At 33.7% G+C, this 12,042-nt stretch overlaps 2 protein-coding genes across 2 annotated transcripts in view; one reads left to right on the top strand and one right to left on the bottom strand.

Annotated features, from left to right (window-relative positions):
* Positions 1–12,042, bottom strand: part of LOC142343316 (syntaxin-1A-like) — a 383,172-nt gene that overhangs the window by 23,628 nt on the left and 347,502 nt on the right. The gene's annotated exons all lie outside the window — the stretch shown is intronic.
* The window catches only part of LOC142352116 (neuronal acetylcholine receptor subunit alpha-10-like), an 84,877-nt gene continuing 76,388 nt past the window's right edge, over positions 3,554–12,042 (top strand). The window contains exon 1 of the mRNA XM_075404508.1: positions 3,554–3,628. The gene's annotated coding sequence lies outside the window, so the exon portion shown is untranslated. The remainder of the gene's footprint in view (positions 3,629–12,042) is intronic.

The following is a 12,042-nucleotide window of genomic DNA, read 5'->3' as shown; positions in this document are numbered from 1 at the left end:
TATGTATGTATGTATGTATGTCTGTAAGTATGTATTTAAGTGTGTTTGTGTGTTGTGTGCGTTTGTGTGTGTGAATTCGTTACCTTTAGTGTAATTTTTGTTTATTTTAAGACCCTTATGTTAAAACTTCTGTTTGAAATTTGTTCTTACGCTAGGTTTTGCTACAATTATGTTTTCAAAAGAAGTGTAAAAGAAAAGATAGTTTATGTCACCAAAGCAGATTTTTTTAAATGAAAAAGGTCGAACTGATTTGTGGCAATGCATTTTTTAAAATCTTTTTTGACAAGTTTTCATCTTATCTTCATGCCAATTTAATACAATGAGCTTTTAAATCAGACTTTCAAATTTTCCTCAGAGTTGGAGCCCATTTACGTTCAACTTTATTCCAATAAAAATATATTTAGAGAATAGCTATTTTTAGAGAATAGCTCAATGTTGTTAGTTTAATCGATTGCTGCTTTCGCCAGCGTTTGTTGCAATTTTTGTAGTACTATGACTGGACTGGGTCTCATTAAACCGTTATACAACTAACTTACTAAAGAAGAACACGTAAGCTAAAAATAGTGGTTTCGTTCTATGAGTCTGCAATTGACCAAAGATTTTGTTGGAGCGTAGATTTAATTTTTTGATGGCCATCCTAATAAATTTAGGTCGGACCACCACTTCCAGCTATCTCCCGTAATGTTTTGAACCTCCCTCTTCTTAATCTTTTAACGTCTTCATGAGAACAAGACAAACAGGCAAATTAAAGGGGAAATTACTGGATGAGCTGAATTTTGCTACACATGCTTCAAATATTGATGATAAAATGATGAGCAAAACCATCTCCTAACAACATTTTTTAAAAATTTTCTGGATAGCAATTTAAAAATTTGGATGCATTCGCTGCATTCTTTGCAACAGATATTTGGAGAAAAAAAATCCGACCTTTTCCGTTTGTGCTCCCTCCCCAGCTTAGTGTGTGCATATTATTTGAACCCCACAGGCGCAGGTGCCGTACTTTTACAAAAATGATTTACAGCGTAGTGACGCGTGCGCCGTATCGGGGGGGGGCTGCGCAACGTACGGGGGTCACAAAAGAAAATTATCCGAAAACACAAATTAACTTTAGGGCAAAACTTTATCACGTGGTCCGTTTTCAAATTAAACTTGGACCTCAGCTCAAATTTCTTCAGCCCTAACTTTTGAAACAACTTGGTTTAATTGGCAAAAAACAACTTGCTTTAATTGGCCAAAACAAACTTTTTCGTAATCCGTCAAATTTATAAAAAGTTGTCATGTGTTAAAATAAAGAATTATTCGCGAAAATAATGCCAAATCATATCATCAGTAGAACTAATTCTTTAGAGAAGACACTCCTAATTACATGATGTGCTTAGTTTATGCTCAAAAATGAAACACGGCTACGTCTTTCTAGGCATTTTGTTGAGCCTATTCAACAATCAAAACTGATTCAAACATTTTGCAGAGAATTTTTTAGTACGCTTTCAGAACTGTTTGAGAATTTGGATCTTTTCCATTTGTGCCACTCCAGTACATAATAAACTGCCCAGTTAGTGAACATTACAAAGTAAATCATCATGTAAAAACATGGCCCGTACGTGTGGGGGCTCAAACAATATGCAACCACTGAGCTTGCGGCACAAACAGAAAAGATCCCAACTATTTTCAAAGAAAATTTCAGTAAGGTTCCAGTACTGATTCAGTAATTTTTCAGACGAATTTCCAGTAAGTTTTACGAATTGATGCCGCAAAATTTCAGAGGAGGTTCTGAGGTGTTTCAGCAACTCTCTGAATCAGATAGAAAATCATCGTCGAAATTCTCTGCATTCCTCTTAATCAGAGAAAGTTTCCAGTGATTCTTGAATTTTTATAGTGTAAGATCAGATAAAATGTTGATCAAAAATCTGAACCTTGTAAGATATTATCTGGTCTTACATGATTAAAATTCTGCCCTACGGGAAACCTAATCGTCTAAGATCTGGTATGATACTTATCAGCTTTTATAAGATGATAATTAAATATTGCTGAATTGTAGTCTTATAAGATCTTACAAGATAAAAACTCACGTAAGGCAGAGTTTTTCATCGTGTAAGATTTAATAAAAAATGTTTTAAAGATTTCATTTTGGCCGTATGACTTAGTCAAGTTCCTACGAAAGTAAAAAATAATCGGTCAGCTAACCAGTTACGAAACAAAAAAATGTCTGTTGAATCCATTTTGGCGGAAATTTTATTCTGAGGCTCGACTATATACGATGGCTAATTTTAGCGGTCCAAGATAGTTTTGGTCTGTGAAAAAAAAATGTCAGCCTAGTTTTCGAAGTAACCTTTTGCACAATATTCTATAATACTCAAAAGACAATGTAAAATAATTTTGTTGATCTGATTATTAATGCATGCTGTAATAATAGTGTTGCATGCTGTAGCCATTTGGCTAGAGCTGGAAAGCAACTCTAAATTGTTTTCAATTTGAGGAACATGCCAAACTCAAAGAATTTTTATCGTATAAGATCTTATCAAAAAGATGAGTCATAGCTTCCCGAATGTTTCTATTACAAGATTTTATAAGATTCTTATAATATCTTACACGATAAAGTTTTTTGTCATGAAAAATTTTTATGGTGTAAGATCTGATTTTTATCGTGTGTGATGTTATAAGAGAAGTTTTTTCGTTTTAGGATCTGACGAACGTCTTATCAGATCTGATAAGAAGTTTCATCCCCTTACAGGCTATTAGCAATATAGTTTTGTCGAGAAATTTGCCATAACCTACACGATAAAATTTCTGCGAACACTTGGGATAGCATAATGAAATTATTGAACACGTTATTATCAAGTTGTTTTAGAAGTTTGAGAGAAACATCTAACGTAAATTATGCATCAGCGTATAATTATGCATCAGCGTATGTTCAGCGTATAAATTGGCTGGAGAAATGAAGCCTTGAGGACCAAGAAAGAAAATGAGAACGGGTTATAAGAAATAACTAAATTCGAGAGCTCAATACCAGTGGGTGTAACGGTTAAAACACTAGGCTTGCAATTAAGAGAGCATGGTTTCAATCCAGCATTGGGCAATTTGCAAGTTGCGCGTGCTAAGACCCCATAACACGTTACTGGGCCAACGGAGGTGGCAACAGTTCACGATTCACGGCCTTTTGGGATATTATATTTTAGTTATCAAGTGAAATATTTCAGCTGTCCCTGTCACCCTTTGACTTATGGGCCGTGAATTTAATCATCAATTCAATTTCCGCCACAATCAGTAAATAATGTTGTACAGTTACAAAGCTTGAGTGAAAGTAGTTTGCTAAATTTATTCCAAGTTTACTTAAAGAATTGCAGACCACTGCTTCCTGCAAGCAGTTTTACGATAAGAGTTCGATTTCATTAGCAGCCGGCTCTATTATTTCAATTATTCGGATACGGTTCATTAATCAACACTGGTCGAGGGAAAATTTGATGTCGTGGTCAGACTTCAAGAAAAGACCGTACCATTGTGTTAATGTTCCCGAGAAATCCTGACAGTAATCTAGAACAGCGTATAGCGGTTCTAAATGTCAGCCAGAATTTTAAAGTGATCTCCACGGATACATATAACCTGACTTGATAGATGCCAAAAGTTCTCGGTATTTTAATTTTTGGCGTCGAGTGTTCCGGCACATTTGATTTTCAGTATTTTTACGTCCTTTAAAAGAACTAAGAAAGTTATATGCTAAATCTTGCAAGATTCTTGACAACAGCGGTTATCCATTGTTAAGATCATGTAAGGGTCTTTCAAATAACGATATTCTGCTTAGAGGCAAGATTTAGACTATCATCAGCTCTAATTTTTCCAAAAATGTTAGGAGACAACTGTCTAAACTTATTAGGCCAACCTAAACTAAATTGAAAAAAAAATAACAGTGCAAAAAAATTTTCAAACCCTTCACACTTTGGATAACGCCATTACCAGTTGGACTTTTATTTTTCTCTCATGACGCCGTAGTGGAATTGTTTTTTTCTATCTCTATAAAATTGAAAGAGAGAACACTATATTATTGTATAGGGAGAGCTGTTGCTAAATATAGAGCAACTGTGAATGATTTATGAAGAAACACAAATAGTTTTATTGAAGTTTAGCTGGTCACAAATAAATTGAGCGGAAGTAACGCCATGTGCTAGCTTTTTGGATATAAATTGCTGATGACTCGTCTATCAAAAAAAATTCAATCGGCTTTCCAATACCTGCAAACTTACACTCGTATCTCGCAGGCACAATGGTAGTTCCACTTCAACGATACATGATTAAAGAATGATCTCGTGAACGAAACAGATGGAATATTCGCAACAAAAATTATTTGGTTAGTACGCTTGTTAATCCTATAGCTCGCTGCAGGTAATTTAAGGTGAGATAAAAGGCTCTTTTCATATTCTTAATGTATTTTATGTAGCACGTTAAAGTTTTCAACTCGATCAGCTGTCTAATATCTATTATATTAATACGTTTTCTTAATTCATTTGACGACTTGATACTAGAACAAAAAAATACACAATTCAAAGCCCAATTTATTCTGTTTCTCTAAAGAAAGCACCAACGTGAAACTGATTTGAAAGAGTACTCTAAAAGACTAATGAAAAGTGCGTGGAAAAGCATGAGTAAAACTCTGGTGGGAAAACTATGTTGTACGTGTTCAATAGTTTGATTCCAACAGCCATATTTTTCATAACTTTTTTTACTTGTGTTTGAAAACAAGGGTGTCTGTTTATGGAAACATCTGAAAATTTACACTGGTTTGGTTTTTTCACTATTGCTGTTTGAACAACTACAGTCCCAGAATCATTCAGCCTGTTATCACTTTTGCGCGCAAAACGTAAAAAACTCAGTTTTTGGCATTCAAATTTAACCTATCGATACAAAATTAAGTTTCCAAATCATTAATGTTTTCCTGCAAAGCGTTTAGGGCAACATCGAAGTTTTGATTACTACAAAACAATAGACAATCGTCCGCATACTGCAAAAGCTTACCATGTTCTTTTTACTTGCTCTGAGATTTAATATATTAATAAGTTGAAAAAAATGGTCCCCTAAATTTTCCCCTGAGGAACACATTGATTTAGCTCAACCCAGTTTGACAAAAATCCGTTAACACAAACATGTTATATGCCCTTTGTAAGAGAAAATTTCAGTACCTGTAAAACAGAAGTTGAAAAGGTTAAAGATTGTAATTTTTTTTAAAGGATTTGGTTTGATAATGAGTCGAAAGCTTCAGATAAGTTGAGCAAAATAAGCATAAAAACATTAACCTTATCAATTTCATGTTGCACTGATGCAATGAAAAAAAGAATGGAATTTCTTGCTTATATCAAACATCGAAATCCAAACAGAAGATAGTAATTTCTACTTTCAAAAAAAATGTGATTTGTTTATGCAAGCTTTTTTTCTATATTTTACAAACCGAATTAGTAATTGAGACAAAACGCTAGATCAAAAGGTCCATGTTGTCATTTTTTTTACAGATTGGTGTTATGACAACCTTTTTGAGCATCTTAGGAAAAACACAGCCATTAAGGCATTGATTTTTAATGATAAGTCGTCAACATCGAAACATGGTGTTTCTTCATTCCTCTTACCAAAACACTGCCCTAGGTTTGAGAGTACAAAATTTAAAATTTCTGCATCTTTTTGTCAACAATATCAATGAAGGAATTTTTTACTGCAGTTTTATTTACAGCTTAATTATTTGTCCCCCAAAACAATTGATAAGCATTATTTAGCAGTAATGAATGAGAGGAAACAGTTCCAGGAAAACTTCTCCTGTCTTTCTTTCAATATATTGGAGGACAGTTTGTTTCAAATCTTTTTGTAAAGTGATCAATCTTCTGGCGATAAAATTAAATTATAATTCTCATACTTTGCTTGACGTTCACGTAGTAAACTTTTGCCTTTCTCGTCAAACCACGTTTCTTTTAACAATTTTGGAGTTCTTTTCTTAGAAAAGTTTTTCTTAAGGGGTGCATCCTTTTGAGCTGCACTTGATAGAAGTAACAAACATAATAAACATATCATTGTCATTTGAACACTCATATACTTTTAACCATGGCATATCTGACAATGACTTGCAAAAAAAATTTTTAATTATTCTTTTTTCTATCGATACATTTTAATATGATGCTGTTTTGTTTTCCAACGCTTACTCCAGTTAAAAATGCAGAACCAAAGCATTTCCTTTTGAAGAGACTGTCGAACACAAAACCTCTAACTGCGGCAACGTTTTCTGTTGAAATTTAAACAAAGTGAGTTTTGGTCGTTTTACATACGCGCGTAGATAAAAATGGATCAGCTATTGTGAAAACGTAGGGTAGCTCTACTCGGTCCAGATTTTCTTTTTATGAAAATAACGTTAATCTATGTTATAATCAACCCATAGAACGACAGGATTGGATTCGTAAGTTGAATTGTCTATATTAGTCAGTAATTGCTCAAGGAACATATTCCAAAAATTTTGATTTTTGATGTTTGATGGGTGTTGTATGTTATATTGAAAAGCATTTTAGATCTACAATTGTTTGAAAAATTGCAACAACCTTAACCCCACAATGATTCGTGGCTTGATTGATTGATCATGATTAAATACTTACGTTCTTTTGGGTTCTTTTGAGTTTCAGGGGCACATAAAGCATTACAGCACGCCTTTTCTTTTTGAGTCAATTGCACCTCTAAATAGTTCTTGAATATTGGGAGCTACATTCCAAAAAGACATTTTAGCATCTGCTTCTAACCAGTTTTCTGATATACCCACAAAATCAATCTTAACCATGTCACAAACGACAGATTTCAGTTGCATAAGCTTCTTTGATATGTTTTGAAAGTTATTATGAGCAACGCTCATAATTTTTGTTTATTTGTTGTTGTATTTTGTTAAATGAATTTTGTTTATGTTTTTGCGAAATTTTGAACAAGTGTTTGTATTCCATTTCAAGGAGCAAATTTTGCTCGACGTCACCACAGGCGTTCTTACATACATCAGAGAACAGCTCATTGTCCCACTTTTGGACATTATAGAGATTCTCGAACACAATCATTTCATTGTCACACATGAGGACAATATTTTTCTCATTAACATTAGGAAAATTACCAACATTTTCTCTCTTACTTAAATCAGTAATTATCCTGGCACGAATTAGGTTCAGGTTGTCATTAACATGTATGTTAGTGTTTTTTAAATTTCTCTATTTCTTCATCAACTGATGTTTAGTATCACGTCTGACAATTTTGGCAACTATCGGCTTTGGGTCTTTACATCGACTTGGTAAGCGATGACATGTACAAATATCATTTGAAGTGATTATGACACCGGTCATCTCAGTTACACTCACCACTTTTATAAAGACGTCCGCACCTGGATCCTTATTCACACCAAAGACACGCACATTTTCCCTGCAATCGTACTGCTCAATGACTGCCTCTATGTCTGATGACAGGTCCTCCACTGCACTGCAACAGTTTTTTCCAGTTCCTGAACAACAGAAAAACCACATAGGAAGAGCCTTGTGAAGTATTTTTTGGGAATGAGTGTCGGCAGCCGGATGTTTTTCCAGATGATTCAGTCATTCCCATCAAACCCTGGGCCAGTTCACTCCACAAGATGACTGCTCCCCTCCTCTTTCCTGCCCAAATTGTTTGAAGAGATATTTCTAGTGTGACCCATTTTGTCTGATGTTTTAGTTTCAGTTAATCTGAAGAGTCTTATTAAACATCCGAAGGTATATAATAAGTTATCACAACAATTAGGCTAAATAGATTTTGTGGTTATTTATTCTACATATTAAGCTATTTCAAGGAAACGATCGACTGTTAACTGCTCTGGTAGGCCTAATTATTTGATCAGACCTCCAATTTATACCTCTGCTCATTTTTCATTCCCAAAACTACTTTATTTTTATTTGAAAAAACATAAGTTGTTTTCTTGAATAGGTAGTTTCCTTGGGTAAGCTCCCCTTGCCTAGAAGCCATTACCAGTTGGATTGGTATTTTTCTCTCATGACGCAAGTTTGATCCCCGAAATTATTTGCTTGTTGGCCCTATTGAGCCCTTGTTCAGGTAACGCACAAAACAAATAAGAGCTGAAATTTAAGTTGGAATTGGCCAAAGATTTAAAGAGAATAAATCGTGTGCTTAGATCAACAAAACAGATGAAAAAACAAAAAAAGACCAAACAGCTGATAATGAGATAGCAAGCGTATGCTAAGCAGAGTCAAAAATAATTGATTTTGAAGAGCGTAGAAAATTGGATTAAGTTGTCCTTTTATGTAAGAGTGAGGGGGAAAATTCTTCGAAAAGAACTGCTACAGAGTTCTTGCAGTGTCAGCCTGAAAATACACCAATAGAAAGACAATTTCTATTGGTGTATTTGGCCTTATTTTTATATCTAGAGGAACGAACAGCTTGTGGGTAACATTAATCAATAACCAGATTCGCATAATTTTATTAATATTAAAATATATTCCTGATTAATCTGAGGGCAAGTAAACTTTAACCTTTCGGTTATACTATTAATTTACATTATTAGAACAAAGAGACCGAGAACCATGAGCCGTTTTTCTGAGTACTTTTTTCACTCGATTGGTAAGTTTCACAGTTTTGTCCTTTTAGACGCCCAGTTGTATGTGCATTTGCTTTAATTTGATTGTTTGAGACCCAAATTGTTATAATTAAATTTGTTAGTTTGCTTTACGAAGTCTTTTACCTCAGTCTAATTCCATTCAGGCTTCTTGTTCAAAAACCACTTTTCATAACTATTCATAATTGTAGTTCAGTGGCATTTTTCGAGAGAATTAAAGGCCCAGGCTTTCTTCAATAAGGTGCAAAATAGTTTACTAATTTCCTATTTGTATTCTTTTGTCAGCTCTGCAAATTTTCTTCTCATTTGTTCCTGAAGGTGCCAAAAATTAGCTCCCAAATTTTTTTGAATTTTCATTATCATAGTGAATTGATATCTTTTGCTGGAATTTTTTTAATTTTCTTTGTTGCATACAATCTTAAAGACAACCCTCCATTTAGTCTTGCATTAAATTTTCTAAGATTCCTGCCGAAGGACTAATGGCGGATTTAGATCCGTTTTTTTCTATCTACTGGATAGTTTTCTAAATTTAGAGACCTGTTATTTTTTCGGAAAAATTCTGTTTGGAACGAAGTTTTCTTTAATAATTCTGCGTCATGTAATTTAAAGATGGAAACAAATTACAGATTTGTTCATTGGAGTGGCCAAAATCGAAACTTTTGTCAAATACAAGCTTTGTTTTTATCTAAGTGTGAGTATTGTTAAATGGTAAATAGATATCGCACAGATCAAGAAACATTTTTCATTTTCAGCGATTAGTTTTTGCAGTTTTTATTAAAATATGATGAAATGGACAGGCCAATTCTGAATGCTTTTCCAAGTATTTTTTTCTATTTTCTCTTTTTTTTACTGATGAAGACTTTTTGATTTTCTCCATTTATTTTCAGCTGGGCAAGTTTTTGAAGAAAAAGTATGACAAAATTGTTAAAATCTGGTTGTTTTCTCCCTTCTTTTTCAATCTGTTTTATTTGCCGTATCGCCGTGTTAATTGTTTTCAAATAATTGAAAAATTTGAAACCCGAGATTTTTTTCATGCGCTACCAAGATTTTGTCAATCAGATAAATTCACTACCATAAAAAATAACAAAAACTTTCTTAGAAATTATCTAAACTGAGACGTCTCTTCTGCCAAATATTTGTGGCTGTTTTAGCTCATGTTTTTATATGATTGTCTATCATCTTATTAAGGTGATCTGAATTAAAATGTGTGTAATTGAGTGAAAGTAAAATTTTGTTATTGATAAAGTTACTGAATGGTCATTAGTTGACTCATTGTTTATTCCCTCCCGGAAGTTCATGTTCCATTCGGATTTTACAAATGATTGCTAACTTTTTCAGTTCTCCTCCTCTTTCCCAAACCACCAAAATATCGTTGTTCAAACCACCAAAAACGAAACCATTGAGACTGAAAACATAGCCCCTTAACACTTCAGAAGCTAATTGATCAGAAACAAAATTGTTGAAGCTGTTTTATGGAAAAAATCTTCAATTATTATAAAAGAAGTGTAGAGAATCTTCCGATCAAAGTGATTTCAACAAAAACGCTTTAATTGAAGCCTCATGAGATTTGGATGAAGCTCTTAAATATTCAAGGATCCGATTATCTGGTCTCACTCACTTGGTGCATTTTATTGTGACAGATCCCAAACAACTGCAAAAAATTCAAGCATGACATAAAAAAAATTCAACAAATTTGTTTTGTTTCCTTCTTCGATGTTTCACAGAAAGCGTAGATTATGGAAGATTACTGAGTATCGGAGAATGAGCAAAAAAAATAAAAACTAACTCTGGATTATGCAACTAAAAAACGTTTGCTGGTGACTTCAGGCACTGGCTTAGTCCCGAGGTCATTTGAGAAGATCTCAAATTAACGACAGTTATGATATCAAATTTTTTGCATTTAAAAATAAGGAGCTCTTCATGTTTTTTCGTGAATAGATTATAATTTTAACTGCTTTGACGCCGTCTTCTTGCAGTATTTAATGAAAATTTTACTTTTGTCGTTGTTTGTCGATCATCTGTAGTAGTTTGACATTTTCCGGATAATTGTAGGTTTTGGCGGCTTCCTATTGATGAGCAAAGGAACCTATGTACTGATTTCTGTTGATAGCTAAAGATTTTCATGACTCTGAAATCAAATGCTTTAGAAAAATATTTTGACATAACTTTTCAATTTGCACTTTGCTGTTCTTTTTTGTTCACTTGTTACTGAGTCTCATCAATGACTGGCCTCATGCTTTTTCTAGTGAAGAGCAAACTAGTTTCTTCAGAATAGGTTTTTTGACATTATTTTTACATTTATCATTATGTTGTTGAGGTTTGGATTTAAATATTATTTATTTTTTGTTTGTCTTGTCTCACAGTTTTAATAATGGCAGGTCTCGTCGGCCTGCTAATGTGACATTCCTAAATTTACGTGAATCGATTTGAAGGTATTTTTTATTCATACACCATTTTTTTTTTTTTGATCAATACGCGAGATTCTTTGAAAGTTTTCAATCTCTAGTCTATCTCTTCCTCGTTTGGTAGAAATTTCAGCCAGATTTGCGGATAAATGGGATCTTAACATTATGTCGGACGCAAATTACCGAGCATCCTTGTTTTTGATTTTTTAATTATCCAATTTGGGAATAGTTTTATTGAAATGGTTATACTTTAGATGCTCTTCTCAACAGAAAAGCGCCTAAAGTCTTGAAACTCCATCTTTTTGTAGATATCTAATCCCCCCCCCCCCTCAGTTTCCCCGATTCTCCCTCGCCCCACCTCAGTTTCTCCGGGTTCTCGGTCGCCATGTTGGTGCTTTGTAACAGCTTTCCTGTGACAATAAACAGATAGTTGCCAAATTTTATGCTTTCACGCTTTGTTAGCATATTGCCAAGGACGGCGTAGATGGTGCAGAAAGCGTGTTAAGACGGTTTGGGGGGATAGGCTGGAGAAATGCACTTGAAAACAAGAGGCTCTTCATGTCATAAACACGTGACTCGCCTCTAAGCTTCCTTTTAAAACAAGCACCACTACAAAATTACAAAATTAAACGCTGTTTCCTCTTTCATGGACAGACATTACAACTATTTTATTATTAACTGGAATTCTTCGAGAGGTCAGACTTAAGGGTGTTATCATAATTAATTTGTCAAAATTTTGTCGAAGTTTAATTAACATATTGGGTTAAAAAATATAGTTGAATACTGCCCTGCTGTATATATATATATATATATATATATATATATATATATATATATATATATATATATCGCAGAAAAGTTTGTTTTTATTTACAATAAGGATGTCCCATAGATACATTTCAAAACATGGGCAAATTTGAAGAATTTTCTCTATTCAATGAGAAGTTGCCGATTGAAAACAAAACAAATGCGTAACTAGCGAATTTTAAAGCTTATTGAAATTTGAGATGAATACAGAATAAAGCCAAAAAAAGC

Source organism: Convolutriloba macropyga, chromosome 1 (genome assembly GCF_964194025.1).
Source record: "Convolutriloba macropyga chromosome 1, txConMacr16.3, whole genome shotgun sequence".
In the NCBI taxonomy this organism is placed as follows: domain Eukaryota; kingdom Metazoa; phylum Xenacoelomorpha; order Acoela; family Convolutidae; genus Convolutriloba; species Convolutriloba macropyga.
Note: the sequence above shows the minus strand (reverse complement) of the source record. Positions and strands in the feature narration are given on the sequence as shown.